The 25,335-nt window shown below is 36.4% G+C and overlaps 1 protein-coding gene across 3 annotated transcripts in view; it reads right to left on the bottom strand.

Annotated features, from left to right (window-relative positions):
* The window catches only part of LOC143233586 (uncharacterized), a 175,557-nt gene that overhangs the window by 140,657 nt on the left and 9,565 nt on the right, over positions 1-25,335 (bottom strand). Inside the window, exon 1 of one of the 3 annotated variants that reach the window (XM_076469955.1) lies at positions 12,724-12,825. The exons of the other annotated variants lie outside the window; for them this stretch is intronic. The gene's annotated coding sequence lies outside the window, so the exon portion shown is untranslated. Of the gene's footprint in view, positions 1-12,723; positions 12,826-25,335 lie in introns of those variants that run through there. 3 annotated transcript variants of the gene reach the window in all.

Raw genomic sequence — 25,335 nt, 5'->3', positions numbered from 1 at the left:
GAAAATTGATCTTTATTAGAATCCATCTATCGAGTCGCGTCTTTCCAAAATAAAATAAGTCCAAGTACAAAACACAAAAAAATATCCGTTTTACACGTTCTAAGTAAAACAATACAGGTTGTTGCTTCTCAATCAGCAATCAGTCTTTTAATTTTATCAGTTTCCAAAACTGGTTTATTAGCAATTAGCATAAAATATCCACGTTCCTTTACGGAATTGTAGGGTCCCCTCATGATTCACAGAGGTCTCAATGTACCATTCAAGTATCTTATCTCCATAATCTCAGTTATATCTATATCTATCCCCAGTGCGCTAATTCTTAAATTGATTTGTCAGTTGCTATTTTCCGAACTTTATTCAATTCGATTGTTTTTAAAATCAAATAGTTTTAATTTTTCTTCATATATTTGAATTTTAATTTGAATTCTTTTCATTCCGCGAATTTTCCAGTATTTTCTGAATTATATTTTTCTTCCCCTTGTTAGTAGCCTTTCCCAAAGTTAGTTTAGTTCAATTTTTTTTTCCTCCAGTGGCAGCGGCATGTCTTGGAACTTACAGTGCTAGAAACCAGGTTTTGATACCCATGGTGGGTACAACACAGATAGCCCTTTGGGTATAGCTTTGTGCTCACCTACAAACATTTTTTTTTTTACTTTTCAGATTTGTGTGTCCATTTCCATATTTGAGTTTGGTTGTTTCCTTTAACTGTTTTGTTTGGTATCATTCCCAGAACTTTATTTAAACCTTTTCTAGCGGGTCGTGAGAGGTCATAATGCCTCTGATTATCTTCTCTCTGTTGCCCTTGATTGACTAAGAAATGTTTGTCCCCATATCTTATTAGATTTTGCTCAGTTTGGATACAATATGTTCGTTTTGTCCCCCAGTGTTTGGCCAATTTTGATAGATTTTTACCATTTTGTCTTTTTCAATAGTTTTTTTTTTGTCAGAAACCTCGTTCTTTAAGTAAGTTAGAATTAAACAAAAATATAATGCTTTTATATAGCATATAAATTTTATATACCTTCAGGAAGCAGAATTATAGGGCTTAAGGGCAAAAAAAATTGACCAATATTTTTAGTGAAATCTAAAAAAATAATACGCAGATGCACACCTTCAAAATCTCCTAAGTATGCGTACAAAGTTTCAGGTCTCTAGGTTCTTTCCTCTTGGAGTTATGGCGGTCATACACACACAAGCTCTTTTATGGACTATCGAAAGCACCTGGGTTTGCTTGAATTATTAGCTTCATATATTTTAGGTGTCTATATCAGTGTGTGTATTCTGAACATATTTCATTTCGTAGGAGCCACCTGCAAAGTAACTGAAGTTAAGTTATTTTCGCGAAACCTGTCTGTGATTTCTTTGCAGCTATGGCGGTCACATGTACACACGCTCTTTTAAAAAATATATAAAAGCCAATGCGTGTCGCACAAGCCTCGCTCCATTTCTCTTGATTTCTCGAAATAAAGGGAATCATACGAGCCAGAATGCAATTGTAGATAGTGTAGTGCAATTACTGTTTGCCTATTACGGTGATAATAAAATTATTATAGATAATTATACATGCCACTGTACATTGCATTATCTAACCTATATAAAAAGAAACTAGTGTATCATGTCACGTCACGCATGATATCTCGAAATAAGAGGAGTCATAAAGCTTAAATGCATTTATCCACTAATTGAGTAAATAAACGTGGCTAGTCATCACCACCAATCGCCAACTCTTGCGCTGCTCTTTAACTTACGAATAGTGGAATTGCTGAAATGACGAGCATGTTTTGGCGTGATGAAATTTCGAATTCGAGACCCTTGATTACGGGTCGATATATAGAAATAGTTCGATTACTGTCTTCCCGTTATGATTTTAGTGAAGGAGGTTGCCGTGAAACCTTGTAAGGGTAGTGAATGTTAGTATGATTTAAAGAAATTAATAAATAACCCTAAAATAGTTTGGTTTGGTTTTGTTGAATTTTGCGCAAAACTACATGAGGGCTATCTGCGCTAGCCGTCCCTTATTTAGTAGCATAAGACTAGAGTGAAGGCAGCTAGTCATCGCCGCCAACTTTTGGGCTACTCTTTTACCGACGAATAGTGGGATTGACCATCACATTATAAAGCTTCCACGGCTGAAAAGGCGAGCATGTTTGGTGTGACGGGGAGGGATTCGAACACACGACCCTTGGATTACGAGTTGAGTGCCTTGACCATTTGGCCATGTCAGCGGTAAGTCTGAGGGTTTAATTCATAATGCTAAAAATCATTTTTATAACAGCGATGTGAAAAGCACCTCTGAACTATTATTTAGTTTTGCATTTATTAACAAACAAACAGTTTTTTTTTTGTTTTTTTTGCTGTTACTGTTTTGTTTGTCTTTTCTGCGTGAAGCTACAAAACTATGTGCGCTCTGTTTACCGTGGGGAGTTCAATCACGGATTTAAAAATTGTAAGTCCGTAATCTTACAATTGGCCTATCGGAGAACCTTTCGAGAAAGTGTACGAAAAGTTGTTTTACTTAATATAATCCAAGAACTCAGTAATTAAACGAAACTTTAAAAATAAGCTGAACACGTGAATGCGGCGTCCTTAAAATTCTATTTTTGTTCACAAATACGATGCGACTAACCAAAGCATTATAATGTGACGGTCAGTCCCACTATTCGTTGGTAATAGACTAGCCGAAGAGTTGGCGGTGGGTGGTGATTACTAGCTGCTTTCTCTCTAGTCTTACACTGGTAAATTAGGGACGGTTAGCGCAGATTGCCCTCGTGTAGCTTTCCGCGAAACTAAAAAAACAAACAAACCCACTATATGCGTATGCTAATTAGAATCTTATAAAACACATGTGTTTCGTGCTGTTCTTTTCGAATAAGCTTGCTTGAAAACTCTTCAGCGTTTACTCTTCTCTTGTTAAAAGTTTCTCGCTCTTTCAACAGTTTGTATAGCCTGGGTTTGTCATTATCAAACAACACTTACACACTTTTATCACTGTTAGATACTTTCTAAATGGCTTCACATAGCATTTCTTTGGCTTCCCTAATCACGTGTTCTTCATCAGCTAATGTCTTCCTTCCATTTGCTTGATTTAATGTATGATTATGTAGCACATTGTTGGTCCAGCGAGACTTTCCACTGGTTACTAGATTGCTTAAGACATCTAGGTCTTTCTGTCACCGAAATACTTTTCCAGTCTATTAACGTACAGGCTGGATGTCATTAATGGTTTTGAAAGCTATATTTTTATGGGGTTTTTTTCAGCAAATGCCACTCCATCTTTTTTATTGATGTTGTTGTTTTGAATTAAGCACAAAGCTACACAATGGGCTATCTGTGCTCTGCCCAGCACGGGTATCGAAACCCGGTTTTAGCGTTGTAAGTTCGTAGACATATCGCTGAACCTCCGGAGGGCCCACCTTTTTAAAGCCATACTTAATTTACAATCATCTATCTCTCAACGTTTGCCGAACTGTCAGATATAGCCAATCAGTTTGTGAAATGACAGAATACACTCTTTTATTTGTCCGGGTTACGAACTGAAACTGTGTAGGCGGATGCTATGATAAATGACATAAACTCCTAACTTTCATACAATTTATTGATAACGTAACATATTGTTACAGTATTTATTATTATCTCACTAAAAGTTTTGTATAAGGTTTAAGAGTTAGGGTGGCTTTATGGGAAGAGGTATCGGCGAAAGTAGTGGTGGTAGAGGTGCTTTCTCTTACCCGCTTTCAACACCAAGCTTTTATTGACCTTCCATAGTTTTTCACATGATTAATTAATAGACGGTCTTTGGCTACAGAAGTGTCTTATGGGCCGAAGTTCAAAGGTCGCGGGTAAAAGCAGGAAGTTGGTGTAACTCAAAAATTTGATCTTCGTATAAACTTTATGGGTAGAAATTTCAGCTGATTTTATGTATTATTGCAATAGTGGCGCTTATTTGTTTTCATTCAGTTCTTCCATAGAATGTGTTAATGCATTCTCTGAAATATATAAAATGTTTTTGTGCTTGTTTTAACGCTATATGTTACAAAAAGCGTAATAATTTGTTTTTCCATCTAGTATAAGGAGTGGAACCATCTATTAAGGTACTTAACGTTAACTTATGTTAAAGAGTTAAAGATAATAAATGTTCAATAACAGCAATAATGGAGTAGGGGGCTATGAACCCCATTAACATGCACTTTATCGTCATACAAAATTTGCATTTGGTTGAGGTTGGCCTAACGACCTAGGAGTAGTTAGATAACGGACATACAGACAGACAAACAGATGTTTGTGCTTTATGTATATAGAAGACAATAGCTGTTACTCGTGGAGTGGAACAGTAAATTTTATTTCGTTTTAGACGAGTTTTTTTAAATATCTGGATCACAAAGCATATCCATGAAAGTGTTACAGATTATATCATAATGTCGAAATGAATAATTCAGCTGAACAGTATCAATGCATAGTTACAGGACGTAAAGTTGCATTTGAAAGAAAACCACTGTTGACCTGGGATATAAATTACAACACTGTTAACCTGGAATATAACGTACACTAGTGTTAGCCTGGAATATAATGCACACTAGTGTTAGCCTGGAATATAATGCACACTAGTGTTAGCCTGGAATATAATGCACACCATTATGAACCTCAAATAGAAACTTCACCACTGTTAGCCTGAAATACAAAGTACACCATTGTTCAACTTGAATATTAAGTACACCATTGTTAACCCGGAATATAACGTACACCACTGTTAACCTAGAATATAAATGCTTTCACTAGTAAAGTGGAAAGTGACAACTTCACTACTGTTAAAAAGAAATATAAACATCACCACTGGTAAACTAGCTCCCCAGTGGTACATCGGTACGTCTGCGGACTCACACTGCTAGAAACCTTGGTTTCGATACCCATGGTGGGCAGAGCACAGATATCCCATTGTGTAGCTTCGTGCTTAATTCTAAACAAACAAACCACTGGTAAACTATGGTGTAAAGCTTTACTACTGCTATTCTGGAATGTAAACAACAATACTGTTATCAACTCTAAACAGGCACTCTTGTTTAGATATTACTATCTCAGTATCATATTTTGTGGGCTTGCATATGTAAGAATTCGTTATTCCAAATAGCTTACGATAAAATGTATAGGAGCAGAGTGCAACTTAGCTTCTAAGTGTTTAGATAGAACAAATAAAGTAAAACATTCAGGAATAGAGAAACACGTTACGTAGTGGCATGAGTTTATTAAACAAGTTTCTTTAATGCTAAAGGCAGTCCCCCTACTGGCACAGCAGTACGTCTGCGGATTTATACCACTAGAAACCAGATTTCGATACCCGTGGTGGGCAGAGCACAGATACCCCTTTATGTAATTTTATGCTTAATAACAAACACGAACAGCAAAATACAAAGATATCTAACTTTGAAATCCTACTAGCACAAACTTAAATACAGCGAATCAAATGCTAGACATATCTGTATAGTATATTTAAGAAACGGTTAGAATTTGTTCTGTGATAGTACTTGAAGCTAACAATTAGCTTTTGTGTGTTACTTTTGCCATGGATATTACTTTCCATTGTTAACTTACTAAACGGATTTATGACTAACTCTTGAACTCCTAAGCTAACTAAACCTCGTGAGATACTGTTGGGTTTACGACCAAAAGTATCGTTAATAAGTAAGAACGTAGGAAAAGTACATTTAATTAGATATGCTCATTACCAGGTTGATTTTCAGTTTTATTCTAAGTAGGGAGCTTACTCCTATTGGAAGTTGATATTACTATCCAAGATAGTATATTCAAAACATAATTTTAGGCCTAATTTAGTTGTCAGATTAAAAGTATTGATCATTGGAGTTAAAATTAAGACAAAAAATATGATTGGTTTGTTACACGAAGTTATCCACTGCTGAAGCCTGTTAAATACTTGTGTGACATTCTCATGTGAAATGATTTCCCTGTAAATATGGGATAGGTTTTGTAGTAACAGTAGATCGAACAAGAAATTTTCAGTTACACGATTATGTAAACTGAAATTAAGTTTTAAGTTGCATGGCAAATGAAAAGATGGGGCACATTTTAATGACAGTGAAACAATCTTTTATTTACAAGCAGAACATCAACAACAACAACAAGTGTGACCAGATAAATAGATGGCTGTATAAGTGGATGACTAGAAAAATATATTGTTGGGCAAGTGCATGACTCTACAAATGGGCGATTGGATAAGTGGATGACTGGACAAGTAGATGACTAGACAAGTGGGTGAATTAGATAAGTGAATAATAGGATAAATGGATAACTGGACAAGTGGGTGATAGAATAAACAGATGAGTAGATAAATGGATGATTGGACAAGTGGATAAATGGATGACTGGAAAAGTGGATGACTAGACAAGTGGATGATAATATAAATGGATCATTGGGCAAGTGGGTTAATGGATGACTGAAAAAGTGTATGATTGGACAAGTGAATGAATAGATGACTGGAAAAGTGGATGATAATATAAATGGATAATTGGACAAGTGGATAAATGGATGATTGGACAAGTGGATAAATGGATGATTGGACAAGTGGATAAATAGATGACTAGACAAGTGGATGATAATATAAAGGGATGATTGGACAAGTGGATGATAGTGGATGATAATATAAATGGATCATTGAACAAGTGGGTTAATGGATGACTGAAAAAGTGGATTACTAGACAAGTTGATGATAATATAAATGGATGATTGGACAATGGATAAATGTATGACTAGATAACTGGATGACTGGACAAGTGGATGATTGCTTCTACTAGTTCAGTAAGTAGACCTTCAGCTTTCCTTCCCTTGAGTCAAATCTCTACAGAAACATTCCAGTCCAATGAAATACAAGCCGGAAACACCCCTGAAAACTAGTTGTTTCATTCTCTCACTGATCCATCGGTTTCTTTTTCTTGCTAATGTGTCATTAAGAGTCCATCATGCCCTCTCTCTCGTATCATTTACAATCTTATACTTAATAAAGTCGTCTTCTTCACAAACGACAGTGAAAACGGAGAAAGAAAGACAAGGGACATAAGGTCACGCTCGAACGAAAGAATTCTGTTGTTTTTCGACCATTGTTTCATTCCAAAACCACATGGAAGCAAACTACATAAACTTTCTATATCACTAAAGAAGGGGGATAAAAATACATCATACGGAATACATATTACACACTTTATCTATCAAGTGTGTCTTGCTACGTAACATCCAAATAATGAGGTGTGTGTCTGTGTGTTTTATTATAGCAAAGTAGGGGAATCGAGCCCATGATTTTAGCGTAGACTTACCGCTGTGCTAGCGGGTGCCTCAAATAATGATATTTTCATTAATTATATTTTTGTGGGCAGAGCAAAAAGAGTTCATTGTGTAGGTTTGTGCTTAACAAACCCTATACTCTCTTACTTACGAACATGTGATAACATACAAGCAATGCCATTACAGGATATTTTCACATACACACACACACCCAGAAAAAAAGTCCCAAGGGATTCTCCGTATAATTATCATTGATAGTCGATTTTTAAGCCTTAACATGGAAATCTATAACTAAATTGAAGTTAGGTTTTGTGGCCTACCAACATCTAGATGGTTTCCACCAAAGGTCTCGAAACAAGAGAAAAAAAAACAACGTAAGTCATAAGTCTTCCCTATCTATGTTCATTTAAACTGGTGATTAACAGAAAGTTAGTTGTGTTTGTTGTTTTTTTTAATTTGCGCAAAGCTACACCAGGGCTGCCTGCGCTAGGCGTCCCTAATTTAACAGTGCAAGACTAGAGGGAAGGCAGCTAGTTATCACCATCCATCGCCAACTCTTGGGTTTCTGTGTTACCAAAGATTAGTTGGATTGACCGTCACATTATAACGCTTTTGTTAGTTACGTCGTATTTGTGAACAAAATAAAATTTTGAGGACGCATTCACGTGTTCAGCCTATGTTTAAAGTTCCGTTTTATAACTGAGTTATTGGAAGAACCTCCGTACGAACTTATAAGGGCCCGGCATGGCCAGGTGATTAAGGCACTCGACTCGTAACATGAGGGTCGCAGGTTCGAATGACCGTGACACCGAACATGCCCGCCCTTTCAGTCGTGGGGGCGTTATAATGTAACAGTCAATCTCACTACTCGTTGGTAAAAGAGTAGCCCAACAGTTGGCGGTGGGTGGTGTTGACTAGCTATTTTCTCTCTAGTCTTACACTGCTAAATTAGGGACGACTAGCGCAGATAGCCCTCGTGTAGCTTTGCGCGAAATTAGAAAAAACAACAACAAAAAACAAGCAAACAAACCTTCCCTCTAGTCTTACACCACTAAATTAGGGACGTCTAGTGCAGATAGCCCTTGTGTAGCTTTGCGCGAAATTCAAAACAGACCAAACCAATAATCGATAATGTTCGTACTTATTAATTCCTAAACCCACAGAAGTGATCATGAATAAGCTTTTGTGCATTAATAATTTTATTAAGTGCTTAAGTTTTATTTATCAGTAAAGATTCTTTATGCGCACAGCGGCATGTCTGGCGAATTACAACCCTAGAAACTGCGTTTCGATACCCATGGTTGGCAGAGCATAGATAGCCCATTGTGTATCTTTGTGCTTACCTTAAAAAACAAACAAAGTATTTACGGTCCAGCCTTCCCAAATAACTTGCACGTGGTCATCGTATAGCAGAAAATGTTTGAAATTATTGTTAAAATAAAATCAGAACATTAGAGACTCTATTTTAAATTTGATACGAGTCGTCTTCATTTTCTTATTACAGGTACGCGCTTGGTGAATTTTGACGGATTCGTTCTAAAGACAGGGGATGTTTTTCTTTACCCCTACTGACATAATGAAGTGATTCAGCTCTAAGCATATCGTTATTTCACGTGTTGATCATCAACTGAAAAATTACTGCTATTTTATATGCAAAAAGCAAACAGGAACCTGCATAAGATAAAGTTAACTATTCCAAAGTTTTCTTTTGAGTTCCGTCAGCGTAATTTGTTTAATAAACAATTAATTTCATTTCTAACCAAACAAGGCTCGGCATGACCAGGTGTTTAGGGCACTCGAATCGTAATCCTAGGGTCGCTGGTTCGAATCTCCGTCACATCAAATATGCTAGACCTTTCAACAGTGGGGGCATTTTATAAGTTTCCGGTCAATCCAACTCACTATTCGTTGGTAAAAGAGCAGCCCAACAGTTGGCGGTGGGTGGTGTTGACTAGCTGCCTTTTCTCTAGTCCTACACTGCTAAATTACAAACAGGTAGCGCAGGTAGCTCTCGTGTAGCTTTTCACGAAATTCAAAAATAAAACTAATTTAACCAAACAGCTACACCTTTAGCATTCTTTGATGGCATTGTACATGATAGTTATTTTGTATCGATGGCGTTTTCTTCATCTGAGGTTCATTTCCCCGTTTAAAGAGTACTGTTGAAAATTTCAGGTGTTTCAATAGTGTGATAGCGTGCGCGGACTGTGAAACCGAGGATTCATGGTTCATAACTCTCTCCACGTTCTAGGGCCGTAAGTGCGCTGTAAAAGTGACCGCGAAATACCATTGTTAAGTCAGGAAAAAAAAAGTAGCTAAAGAATTGGTGGTGGGTGGTGTTGAATAGCTGCTTTCCTTTGAACTGTTTTCCAGTAAATTTTGGTCTTGCAATGTTAAGATACGAGTTTCGAGTTCCCGCGGTAAACAAAGTAGATATAGCCCATAGTGTAGTTTTGCCCTTAAAATACGACGACACCAACTATTTAGACTGTCAGTTCAAAAGTAGGGACGGCTATGCGCAGATAGCCCTTTTTTCATCTTTGCGCAGAAAGCCTGAAACAAACTAATCTGTAAACAAATTGCAAAATGTAACCTCATTTTACCTCTTATATTGAGTAATGCTATATAATATATTCGTAAAATTAATAAAAACATATGCGTTTTTTTCTGTCCACATGATTAGATGTTTAAACACATGTATGCTCCTTTTGTTTGTATTTTTTGTTGAGCACAAAGCTATGCAATGGGCTATCTGTGCTGTGCTACTATGGGTATCGAAACCAATATTTAGTATCGAAAGTGATGCCTAGTTATTTATAGAAGAATTGCTCTTAAAAACACATTAGGAAAAAAAATTGTTTTTCACTTATCCTCAAGCCTACCACACTTAGGTGATTGAGATTTTACGACATATACAATAACGCAGAAATCAATAAACTGATGAGATACATGTTGCAACTCTGATTCATATAACTTTATCACAAACACAATAACTTCTCATCGAAATGAAACACAAATAATTATTTCACATAACTTTATATCTCAATTTTCACAATTAGTCATTATCGATTCTGTTCATCATAGAACAGAGATGACGACCTCTGTGTGTGTGTGTTGTGTGTTTTCCTTTTAGCAAAGCCACATCGGGCTACCTGCTGTGTCCACCGAGGGGAATGAACCCATGATTTTAGCGTTGGAAACCGAAGACTTACCGCTGTACCAACGGGGAGCGACGACCTCCGGAGCAGAACTGCCACCACCTCTTTCTACTAAGAGATAAATTACAACAGTCCACGATTTTATCGATACAATAACCACAGATCTGACACAGTTTGGATTATTTCGTTTTCTTTTAGAAGTATTCTTCTTTCAGAGATTTGTTTAAGAACGAATTCGAAAACTTACAAATTGTAATAAACAAGTCGTCTTTGACTTTGTTTACGGATACAGAATTTTGAACATTTCGTTTCGTTCACATATTGTCATTTCATAAGCCTTATTAGGACTAAGATTAACCCTAGAATTACCGAAGTGTTCCAGTACCATTCGCATTTTTAAACACACTTTTTAAAAATATTTATGTGTCAATGACTTGGATAATTACAGGGTTCCTAATAGCAGTGATAAATACAGACTCTCTTACTTATAATGTGTATGTTATATAGCAAATAGAAACAAAAGTACTGTCAGTATTTCAGTTAATCACACAAAATGTTGTTGGGACTTCTGGTATATTCTACCTGCAAAAAGTGTGGTTTCATCCAATGTTTTTGGCCAATTTTATTTACAGTAATTTTTGTAACAGTCAACAATATAAAAGCACTCATTAAAGTAAAATAATTTGACCCCACCGGTATTGAACTATGTAAGATACGTTATTTACATCTGTTCCATTTCATCAGTTTCTGAAAGTCTGTTTGTTATTAAACACAAAAATCCACATCGTGCCCACTGCTAGGACCGAATCCCGAATTTTAGCATTATAAGCTTTCAAGCTTAAAGCTAAGCCTCCAGGAGACAGTTTCTAAAATAATAGGTTTTAAATTCAATTATGACAACACATGAACGCCTTGAAACACACACGAATAAATGAAGGCTTACAAACACCTGGAATATGGGCTGAATTATCAAATACTTCGAAAGATGTCACAAATTATTGACAAAACAATTATTCTTATTTTAAATTTTCTTTCTTATAGAAACACGAAAATAATAACCAGTTCTACAAAGTGAGATTACTTTGCCATTAAGCCATGTTTTAAATATTTTGGCACCCTATATATGAATTATTTACCTTCATCGAATTAGAAAAAATTAACCCAAACCTTAATAATACTCTAAGTTAAGAAAAAGAACGTGTGTGTATATATATATAACGTAACTAATGAACAGTTTGCTTAATTTAAGGGTCCAATATTTAAGAATAGACAATGTAGCTGCCAGGTGGGGAATGAATGGAAGGGTGAACAAATGACCCTCGTTATTAGCTTTGATGTGGACGAAAGTGACACTACTTGGCCATCAATAAGGGTTGTTAGATAAATGACTCGATATATATTTGTAATCCAATAAAAAAATCAACAACACCTTAAAACAATGAGAAGAACGCTAACAAAGTAACTACTTCTATTTTTATGAAGGGGCTACATCTTGGTAACCACCCTCCACGAGATAATTCATAAAGTCAGGTAAACTATTACACCGTAAGAGTTTGTTTTTTGGATTTCGCGTAAAGCCACACGAGGTCTATCTGCGCTAGCCGTCCCTAATTTAGCAGTGAAAGACTAGAAGGAAGGCAGCTAGTCATCACCACCCACCGCCACCTCTTGGGCTACTCTTTTACCAACGAATAGTGGGGCTGACCATCACATTATAACGCCCCCACGGCTGGAAGGACGAGATTGTTTGGTGTGATTGGGGTTCGAATCTCGACCCTTAACCACCTGACCATGCCGGGTTCTACACCGTAACAGTTAGGCTTGTGGGACATGTTTATTTCTTAGTCAGCTGATAATTAGACACACATAAATCACAACTAGTTCAATTCTATGTGACCAGTTATCGTGTGGCTATGTTCTAGGATGTAGAAAAACAACAACACGTAACAGTATTTCTGTCATCTTGATGTAGAAATACAGAGAAAAAATAACCAAAAGAATAACGTATTGCGTGATTATTTTGATCTACAGTGAAAAACAAACGGATTTTTGTTGATTGTTTGCAGAAAGCTACACAATAGGGCATTTGTGCTATATCCACCATGGATATCAAAACCCGGATTCTAGCGTTACAAGTCCGCGAACATACCTCTCTGCTACTGGAGAACGACAAAAAAAAAATGAATAGTTCTTTTAACGTACGCATGCACGTTCGTCGTTTCACATATTAAAACAGCGAGCTAAACAACAAAAAACTGGTCTGTAAAGTATCACTTACAAAGTTCTCACGTACAACTCAGTTTCAGCAATATGGAGTACACGAAAGTACCTGTGCATCACCTTTCCTTTGTTTTCCTTTCCTCGGGAAAGGGAGTGTTAGCCGAAGTCTTCTACCTGCTTGGTTACGTTCAGGAATCTAACCTGCATGACCACTATGCGTGTCTAATAAACAGGTTTTGTTTGTTTTTTTTTTTTTTTGACATTCTGGATATAGTATTCAGTTTTGTTCACTTGAGCCTGTAGTGTATGTGGTTGCGAATAAAGGGGCGTGAGACTGTATGAATAAGTAACAAAATCTCAGATGATCAATCAGACATAAACCTAAAGCCACGACAAATATAAAATATATATCCTTTCCAAATGGCATGTACAGTTATCTGAAAATCTACATTTCTTCCATGTCCTCAATACGTATACATTCATTATTTAATGACACCCAAAAAGAGAGGTACTTTAATGTAGTAAAAAAGAATGTAATAAATTTCGTCCCAATAGTTTTCACGCGTAAGTTACACCACGTAACGGCGATAAATTTGATAAGGCTTAAGGGAAACTATAGTACAAAGTGTTCTACTGAAAACTGAACAATGCAAACGGAAACTTTAAAAGAAACAAAGCACCAATGTTAACTTTCAACAAGCTCAAAACTAAATCTTTAAAAAAACGTAAATAAATAATAACATTTGACTGCAATTACATTGTAAATACACGTATTTTTGTACGATTTTCTGTTTATAGAATTTCGTGTAACTTTAACACAGAGAACCATGCGCAGCGTCCTCAAGTTTGATAGAACTCGTTTAACATGACTTTAGTTAAGCACAATAGATACCCCGACCAATAACCATTTGGTTACAACCGGCTCTTCCAGCGTAATTTTATCATTATCAAGGAAAGGCGACTAGTGAAAAACACCTTTCGCCAATTCCTGGCATAGTCTTTCTGGTCATAAAATGGGATTAGATCGACATTCTTATAAAGAATTCATGACACTGAAAGTGCGTTCTTGCATGAACGGGTTGGTTGTTAACCATGAATCGTCTGATTCACAAGTTAGATTTTCAATGCCAGAATCCTTACTATTATAATATGCAAATGTTTTAAAATGAAAAGTTTAAATCCTGATATTACAAATAGATTAACCTACACTAAAACAACTTCATCATGAAATTCCTTGGAGCCTCATGAGCTTAAAATGTAAAAATAAAAATTTTAAAGTCTGTAGTTTGAAGTCCACTTAAAAAATCATGTTTCACCCTCACCATCAGTGAAAACAAATACCACCCGAATATTATTGAGACGTCATTTTTAATAATGCTAGCAATGTTATGTCAACTACGTAGATCGTGCTATGTCTATAACTGATATACCATCTAGGCTTTTATATGTGTATATTTTTGTGTACTTGAAATCTCTTTATTTCTTATTGGAATTTCGCGCAAAGCTACTCGGGGATTACCTGTATTAGACGTCCTAATCCAGTAGTGATGGACTAGAGACTTTGGTTTTGTTTGAATTTCATGCAAAACTACACGAGGGTTATCTGCGCTAGTCGTCCCTAATTTAGCAGTGTAAGACTAGAGGGAAGGCAGCTAGTGATCACCATCCACCGACTGCCAACTCTTGGGTTACTCTTTTACCAACGGATAGCAGGATTGATCATATTTATAACGCCCCCCACGGCTGAAAGGGTGAGTATGTTTGGTGTGAAAAACATTCGAACCCGCGATCCTCGGAATACGAGTCGAGTGCCCTAACCACCTGACCATGCCGGGCCAGGGCTAGAGAAAAGACAGATGTTCATCAACATCAATTTTTCTGCTTCTCTTTTGCCAAATAAAAATAGAACTTACCGTCTCATTATAACGCCCCCCACGGCTGAAGGGGAGAGCAAATTTGATAATGGGATTTGAACTCTTCACCCTCAGATTGCGAGTCCTGAAACTTCCAGGCCTTACTTGTAATGTATGTACATGTTGATATATGTATGTATGTTAAGCACTAATGAGTAACGTAAGTCATACCAAATGAATATCTTGCTGCATCTGTTATAAGAAATAAAAGGTGGAGAAAGTAATGAGAGGTTACACATTTAAGGGTTAACATTGTACCTTGTAAATTAAGCTGTAATTTCTTCTTTGTTTTTGTTTTTGAATTTCCCACAAAGCTACACAGAGGGCTATCTGCGCTAGCTGTCCCTAATTTAACAGTGTAAGACTAGAGAGAAGGCAACTAGTCATCACCACTCACCGCCAACTCTTGGGCTACTCTTTTACCAACTAATAGTGGCAGTGACCGTCACATTATAGTGCCCTCACGAATGAAAGAGCGAGCACATTTGATGTGACGGGGTGTAATTTCTTGACCCAATAGATATGTATTTCGATTGATACAACATTTTAAACCATTACATACAGATTAATTTTATATTATTCACTACAGACAGAGTCTACGTGATGCATTATGTTTACAAATTTTATGTTCAAAACTGACCGCAAAATGATTGAACTCAATCATTTCCTGTGAAATATATATAGAAAACTCCAGCAAGGTTTGGTAGCACTAACTACTGTACTGATGGTATTCTTGTGTCACTCCTACCGTAATGACCCTTGTAGCCAACATGTTTAATGAATACAAAGATACTAGGTGAAAGAATAGCTTTGAAACTTGTTTTCAAGATATATCAGTCATTTAATAGATTGGTTATACTGTAGTAGGTGATCGGTGAGTCTATTTAAACTTATCTGGGGACTCCGTGAGACTTCGTCATACTCTAGAAACAACGATGTAAACACCTTTCAGGTGTATATTAAATTAATTTCACTGAAGCTAATAGAATAATATACTACCTACATTAAAAAGAACATTCATCCCCCAAACACACAATACTGCATATTACCTATGTTAAAAAGAACACTCATTCTCCCAAACACACAATACTACATACTACCTATATTAAAAAGAATACTCATCCCCCAAACACACAATACTGCATACTACCTATATTAAAAAGAACACTCATCCCCCAAACACACAATACTACATACTACCTATAATAAAAAGATCACTCACTCTCCCAAACACACAATACCACATACTACCTATATTAAAAAGAACATTAATCCCCCAAATACACAATACTGCATATTACCTATATTAAAAAGAACACTCACTCTCCCACACACACAATACCACATACGACCTATATTAAAAAGAACACTCACTCTCCCACACACACAATACCACATACTACCTGTAATAAAAAGAACATTCATCCCCCAAACACACAATACCACATACTACCTATATTAAAAAGAACATTCATCCCCCAAACACACAATACTACATACTACCTATATTAAAAAGAACATTCATCCCCCAAACACACAATACTGCATATTACCTATGTTAAAAAGAACATTCATCCCCCAAACACACAATACTGCATATTACCTATGTTAAAAAGAACACTCATCCCCCAAACACACAATACTGCATACTACCTATATTAAAAAAAGAACATTCATCCCCCAAACACACAATACTACATACTACCTATAATAAAAAGAACATTCATCCCCCAAACACACAATACCACATACTACCTATATTAAAAAGAACATTCATCCCCCAAACACACAATACTACATACTACCTATATTAAAAAGAACATTCATCCCCCAAACACACAATACTGCATATTACCTATGTTAAAAAGAACACTCATCCCCCAAACACACAATACTGCGTACTACCTATATTAAAAAGAACATTCATCCCCCAAACACACAATACCACATACTACCTATAATAAAAAGAACATTCATCCCCCAAACACACAATACCACATACTACCTATATTAAAAGAACACTCACTCTCCCACACACACAATACCACATACTACCTATAATAAAAAGAACATTCATCCCCCAAACACACAATACCACATACTACCTATATTAAAAAGAACACTCACTCTCCCAAACACACAATACTACATACTACCTATATTAAAAAGAACATTCTTCCCCCAAACACACAATACTGCATATTACCTATGTTAAAAAGAACACTCATCCCCCAAACACACAATACTACATACTACCTATATTAAAAAGAACACTCATCCCCCAAACACACAATACTGCATACTACCTATATTAAAAAGAACATTCATTCCTCCAAACACACAATACTACATACTACCTATATTAAAAAGAACATTCATCCCCCCAAACACACAATACTACATACTTCCTATATTAAAAAGAACATTTATCCCCCAAACACACAATACCAGATACTACCTATATTAAAAAGAACACTCACTCTCCCACACACACAATACCACATACTACCTATATTAAAAAGAACACTCACTCTCCCACACACACAATACCACATACTACCTATATTAAAAAGAACACTCACTCTCCCACACACACAATACCACATACTACCTGTAATAAAAAGAACATTCATCCCCCAAACACACAATACCACATACTACCTATATTAAAAAGAACATTCATCCCCCAAACACACAATACCACATACTACCTATATTAAAAAGAACATTCATCCCCCAAACACACAATACTGCATATTACCTATGTTAAAAAGAACATTCATCCCCCAAACACCCAATACTGCATATTACCTATGTTAAAAAGAACACTCATCCCCCAAACACACAATACTGCATACTACCTATATTAAAAAGAACATTCATCCCCCAAACACACAATACCACGTACTACCTATATTAAAAAAGAACATTCATCCCCCAAACACACAATACCACATACTACCTATATTAAAAGAACACTCACTCTCCCACACACACAATACTACATACTACCTATAATAAAAAGAACATTCATCCCCCAAACACACAATACCATATACTACCTATATTAAAAAGAACACTCACTCTCCCAAACACACAATACCACATACTACCTATATTAAAAAGAACATTCATCCCCCAAACACACAATACTGCATATTACCTATGTTAAAAAGAACATTCATCCCCCAAACACCCAATACTGTATATTACCTATGTTAAAAAAGAACACTCATCCCCAAACACACAATACTGTATACTACCTATATTAAAAGAACATTCATCCCCAAACACACAATACCACATACTACCTATATTAAAAAGAACATTCATCCCCAAACACACAATACCACATACTACCTATATTAAAAGAACACTCACTCTCCCACACACACAATACCACATACTACCTATATTAAAAAGAACATTCATCCCCCAAACACACAATACCATATACTACCTATATTAAAAAGAACACTCACTCTCCCAAACACACAATACTACATACTACCTATATTAAAAAGAACATTCTTCCCCCAAATACACAATACTGCATATTACCTATGTTAAAAAGAACATTCATTCATCCAAACACACAATACTACATACTACCTATATTAAAAAGAACATTCATCCCCCCAAACACACAATACTACATACTTCCTATATTAAAAAGAACATTTATCCCCCAAACACACAATACCAGATACTACTTTTATTAAAAAGAACATTCATCCCCCAAACACACAATACCACATACTACCTATATTAAAAAGAACACTCACTCTCCCACACACACAATACCACATGCTACCTATATTAAAAAGAACACTCACTCTCCCACACACACAATACCACATGCTACCTATATTAAAAAGAACACTCACTCTCCCAAACACACAATACTACATACTACCTATGATAAAAAGAACATTCATCCCCCAAACACACAATACCACATACTACCTATATTAAAAAGAGCACTCACTCTCCTAAACACATAATACCACATACTACCTATATTAAAAAGAACACTCACTCTCCCAAACACACAATACTACATACTACCTATATTAAAAAGAACATTCATTCCCCCAAACACACAATACTACATACTACCTATATTAAAAAGAGCACTCACTCTCCTAAACACATAATACCACATACTACCTATATTAAAAAGAACACTCACTCTCCCACACACACAATACCACATACTACCTATATTAAAAAGGACACTCACTCTCCCAAACACACAATACTACATACTACCTATATTAAAAAGAACACTCACTCTCCCACACACACAATACCACATACTACCTATATTAAAAGAACACTCACTCTCCCAAACACACAATACTACATACTACCTATAATAAAAAGAACACTCACTCTCCCACACACACAATACCACATACTACCTATATTAAAAAGAACACTCACTCTCCCACACACACAATACTACATACTACCTATATTAAAAAGAACACTCACTCTCCCAAACACACAATACTACATACTACCTATATTAAAAAGAACATTCATTCCCCCAAACATACAATACCACATACTATCTATATTAAAAAGAACATTCATTCCCCCAAACACACAATACTACATACTACCTATATTAAAAGAACACTCATTCTCCCAAACACCCAATACTACATACTTCCTATATTAAAAAGAACATTTATCCCCCAAACACACAATACCACATACTACCTTTATTAAAAAGAACATTCATCCCCAAACACACAATACCACATACTACCTATATTAAAAAGAACACTCACTCTCCCACACACACAATACCACATGCTACCTATATTAAAAAGAACACTCACTCTCCCACACACACAATACCACATGCTACCTATATTAAAAAGAACACTCACTCTCCCAAACACACAATACTACATACTACCTATATTAAAAAGAACACTCACTCTCCCAAACACACAATACTACATACTACCTATATTAAAAGAACATTCATTCCCCCAAACACACAATACCACATACTATCTATATTAAAAGAACACTCATTCTCCCAAACACACAATACTGCATACTACCTATATTAAAAAGAACACTGATCCCCCAAACACACAATGCTACATACTACCTATATTAAAAAGGAAATTCATTCCCCAAACACACAATACTACATACTACCTATATTAAAAAGAAAATTCAACTTCCCCCAAACACCTAATCATATTAAGGTTAATATGTGTCTGTGGAAGCAACTAGAGACCGAAAAATACTTGTTACTATTGTAATATTTTCAAAATGATATTTTAAAACATATATATATATATAGTGAGAGAGAGATCCTTATTATGTGTAATTTATCATATCTGCGGGTTCACACCATTAAAAACTGGGTTTCGATATCTGTAGTGGGCAGAGTGGGCCCACTGTGTAGCTTTGTGCTTAATTAAACTAAACATGAATCGTGACTGTATAAATTATAAAAATAAAATATCTTTTACTGCTTTTCTGTCTATCTTTCCATACAAAATATCCTAGGTATCATTTTCTTATTCAGGTTACCGAAACTTCAAAGATAAGTTATCTCACCATTTATTTTGATGGCTAGGAAGACAGGAGAACAGGAGGTTCTCGAATGATGAGGAATAACATTATTGGAAAACATTAGCAATGGCATATAAGTTAGCCACTTATATTTTGTTCTAGAGCAAAGATGTGTCGATCGCGAGAAATCGAACCTCGGATTTATAATTATAATTCCTTAGGCTTACCTCAATCCCACCGAGGGACGTCAGTTGCTTCTTGACCCTTAGGTCACAAGATAAAAAAAAAGATGGGATATTCTTTTCATTCACCTTCCAAATACTGTTACAAACGTCTTTTGAACTGTGACAGAAGACAAAGTAACCCCAGAGATAAGTTTCACTCAAGATTTATTTTGGTTTTGACATTTCACCTGCTGAGTATAGGTATGTGTTTTCGAATAAATCATTTAGACGGAAAGAGTGAGATATACCTCAGGATTGTTTCTGAGTTCATCACACCTCAAGGATCCATCAGTGGATGAAGATGATGTGATTATGTTTTGAGGTTTTAGGGATGATAAATCGTTGTTGCCTGAACCGTATAGATACAGGCATCACCTGGTGGTTAAGACATTCGACTCGCAATCAGTGAGTCATGAGTTCAAATCATCGTTACTGAACACGCACGTCCTTTCAGCAGTGGAGTTTTTTATAATGTTACGGTCAATCCCAGTATTCTTTGGTAAAAGAGTAGCCCACGAGTTTTTAATGGGTTGTGGGTGTTCACTAGCTGTCTTCCCTATAGTCCGATGCTTCCAAACAGCCAGGGCATGAATCATTATTTGCCGATTTAGTGGGGCGTGGTGAAATAAAACAATCACCTGGACACAGTAGCTTTTGGTTTGAAAAACACTGCCCTCGTTTGTCGCTGCTAAATTAGGGACGGCTAGCTCAGATAACCTTCGTGTAGCTTTGCATGAAATTAAAAACGCTATCCAAAAATCAAGCCTCTCCACTGTTAACAGATACCAAAATCAGATAAACATCAAGTGGAATGTTACGAACGGTCAGTTGACATTCTAGAGTTTCAGCTACGAATCGCTACACAATTATTGTTACTAATCTATGTTTCAGAATGATGGGAAACTGTTCCGTGCAACATGAAAGGTAAAAGTAGGGTATTTATATTTACAAAGCAATGGTAATGTATGAAATGGTGTTATGGAAATGATCTGTTCTCCACACTGAAGAGAGGAAGAGAGAGAGTCTGTGATACGAGAATAAATGTTCTAAACTCTTCCATTACTACTTCCATCATCCCAAAGTGGACTGTGTCCATTTGAGTCTCTTAAAATGTGCCATGAAAACGGAACTGCACAAGGAAACCATTAAGGTATATTTGATTAAATAATTAATTTGAAAAGGGTGGAAATAGCTTCTACAGGTATGTGGGGTTGCACAATAATACAGGGATGGTCAGCTAGAAATGATACTCCATGAATCCATCCACCACAAAACTGGACTAACCCTATTAAAGTTGAATGGTAAGAATATCAGCGGGTGCCAGAAATATGTTCTGTGTTTGTAAAATAGTAACAGTCAGAAAAAAGCCTTAACGACTTATATATCGGTGCAGAAAAACTGTTAGTTTCACTTTATCACTGTGTTCAATTACATCGATAACCTTAATGAAATCTAGGTATGAACTCATGTGACTTTGGTCTCCGACTCCTGGGGGTTTCTTCCATAGAATCTGTCCTGATTCAAAAGTGCAAGTCCACAGCATATAAATTGCGAATCTAATGAGAATGGGTAAAACAGAATGATTAACTTGCTCAGAGGAACACGTGAAAATAGTCCAATCACTCAACATGTTGATTTATAAGAAATAAAGCTCTGAGATGACTGAAAAAAAAAAACTGTTGATGAAACACAGATACCTCTATGCACTTCCATTGTGACAGTGGAATAAAACAGAATTAGCTCCGCTGTACTTGAGCGTCACAACTTTTCTTGGTGTTTCATTATTATAGTAAATGTCTTATCCCTACTCACTCTTAAATTAAGTAGAGCAAACATGTCCTATTGAAACATAACAAGAATCTCAGTCTCACCAGCTTCCCCTCTTCAATAGACATCCCCTAAGTCTTTCTTCATGGGGAGTTATTGTTCACCCCCTTGGCACAGCGGCGTGTCTTCGGACTTACACTGCTAGAAACCGGGTTTCGATACCCGTGGTGGGCAGAGCACAGATAACCCATTGTGCAGCTTTGTGCTTATTTACACATAAACAAATAAGCGTAATTGTTAATTCAAAATTAGGCCTGAATCAACAATGGCCCACAGTTTGAAAGTCCCATATATCGAAAGAGAACTGTCATACAATTAATTCATGTCAAGAAAAACAAACAAACAAAAAACAGCAACAACAAGCAAAATAAAAAATAGCTATAAATAAACATAAACACAATTCCACTGGTTTATTATTTGTTTCATATTCTGGATTTTTAAACAACCACCTCCATTATGTTGTAACTGAAAGAAAAAAAGTTTGTATAATATTGCTCAAAGTTACATTAAGATTATAACTTATCATTGTTTCCTTAAGCAAGATACTCTAGACTTCAAAAATAAAAATTATGGTTCGAAAAACCTTTCTTCTATTGGATAATTAGTGAAAGCATTGTTTTAATACGCCAATGAGATCTTGTTTGTTTGTTTTGGAATTTCGCACAAATCCACTCGAGGTCTATCTGTGCTAGCCGTCCCTAATTTATCAGTGTAAGACTAGAGGGAAGGCAGCTAGTCATCACCACCCACCGCCAACTCTTGGGCTACTCTTTTACCAACGAATAGTGGGATTGACCGTCACATTATAACGCCCCACGGCTAGGAGGGCGAGCATGTTTGGCGCGACCGAGATGCGAACCCACGACCCTCAGATTACGAGTCGCACGCCTTAACACGCTTGGCCATGCCGGGCCCAATGAGATCTAACATGGCTAGGTGGTAAGGGCACTTGACTCGCAGTTTGCTTATCGCAAGTTCAATTCCCTATACCGAACATGCTCGCCCTTTCAGCTAGGAGTGGTGGTATAATAGGGTGGTGAATCCCAATATTCATTTGTAAAGAGTAACTCAAGTGAGTGGTGATGACTAGTTGCCTTCCCTCGAGTCTTTCAGTGCAAAAGTAGGGACGGCTAACGCAAATAACCTTGATGTAACTTTGTGCAAAATTAAAAACGAACCAAACATTCCCTCCAGTTGTGGGTGTGGCTTAATGGTTAGTATACAAACCTGTTAAACCACACTCCTTACTTGGGGACCGTTATAAAAGTAACGTAAAAATATGATTATCTGATTAAAATAAGTCAAGAGTTAGCGGTTAGTTAGTATATTTTTTACCAGTTCCTTTCTCTCCAGTCTATACATCCAAATAAGGGACGGTTAACGAACATACTTGTTTTTGCAGCTTTACGCAAAGCTCTAAATATTTACAAGCAAATAAACCTGACTTGATAATTTCACAAAACTTTAGACAGTTACTGAAGTTTCAAAAAGTAGTTTACAGTTTACATTTGGAACTTAGTAACTAAGTAACACAGACGCTGGAAAAAATTTGTTTCGAATTAAGCACAAAGCTATACAGTGGATTATCTGTGCTCTGCCCACCACGGGTATCGAAACCTGGTTTTTAGCTATGCGAGTCTTCAGACATACCGCTGTGCCAGTGACAAGGCTATGAAAATAAAGTAATAAGTCAATTATAAGATAAGATAAGTGTTTGTTTTTAAATAGAAAAATTGGAAACAAAATGAATTCAAGTATTTAAGTACCATGTTACGTTAGGCTTAAAAAATTTAAATATGAAACACTTTGAGGCCCGGTATGGCCAAGCGTGTTAAGACGTGCGACTCGTAATCTGAGAGTCGCGGGTTCGCATCCACATCGCGCCAAACGTGCTGGCCCTTTCAGCCGTGAGAGCGTTATAATTCAATAGTCAATCCCACTATTCGTTGGTAAAAGAGTAGCCCAAGAGTTAGCGGTGGGTGGTGATGACTAGCAGCCTTCCCTCTAGTATTACACTGCTAAATTAGGGTTGGCTAGCACAGATAGCCCTCGAGTAGCTTTGTGCGAAATTCAAACAAAACAATGAAACACTGTGAACTCTTTAAGTTGGTGAAAAACCTCTTTATAAAGATTTTATAAAACTACACAGTGAGCTACTGGAGGGGAGAAAATGTAGAAGGGTTAAAGAAGTTGAAAGATATGTGTTGACAACAACAACAGAACTGCTAATACTTTGTTAAATGAAGTACAGAAGCTTTTAAAACAGAGGCTTTATTCTATAACAGTCAATGTATTTTAAACGTTGAGGTTTTACTGCAAGAAACAATAATATATTTTAACAATAAATAAAGATTTGCAGCATCTGTGAAAACATTGGTTATATTGTATGAATGACATCTCAGAAAACTTGGATTTTATTGGTTACGACATCTCTGAAAACATAGGTTTCATTTTATGAATGACATAAAAAAACTAGGGTTTCATTGGTTTGTTTGTTTTGAATTTCGAGCAAAGCTACTCGAGAGCTATTTGCGCTAGCTGTCCCTAATTTTGCAGTGTAAGACTAGAGGGAAGGCAGCTAGTCATTACCACCTACCGCTAACTCTTGGGCTACTCTTTTACTAACAAATAGTGGGATTTTTCGTAACATTATAACGCCCCATAGCTGAAAGGGCGAGCACGTTTGGTGCGGCTGGGATTCGAATCTGCGACCCTTAGATTACGAGTCGAGGGTCTTAATCACCTGGCCATGACGGCCCGAAAAGAAAGACATACTGTTTTCAAGACTTCTAACAATATGAAATTAGATGGTGTTCTATCCCCCTCATAACATTCTTGTCATGCTCTGTGAGATTTGGTGCTGGGTGGACAAGGAATGTGGAAATGTATAAGGAACAGATGTCTGAAAAGTGCGAACAAACAGACACAAACTTAGTTTTATATATATTAGATTTGTTTATAGCTAAGCGCAGCGCTACTTATTTGTGCTGTGCTCACCACGAGTATCGAAACACGGTTTTTACCGTTATAAGCCTTCAGACTTACCGCTGAGTCACTGTTTCTTTTCTCTCTTTTTTTTTTCACAACGAATAAATACAAACCAAGAACTCGCTTTACACCTCACGCCAATAAGGACCTTCATAACGTCAAAACGAATGACAG

Source organism: Tachypleus tridentatus, chromosome 12, assembly GCF_004210375.1.
Source record: "Tachypleus tridentatus isolate NWPU-2018 chromosome 12, ASM421037v1, whole genome shotgun sequence".
NCBI lineage: Eukaryota > Metazoa > Arthropoda > Merostomata > Xiphosura > Limulidae > Tachypleus > Tachypleus tridentatus.
The sequence above is the reverse complement of the archived record's forward strand: the minus strand, read 5'-3'. Positions and strand labels throughout refer to the sequence as shown.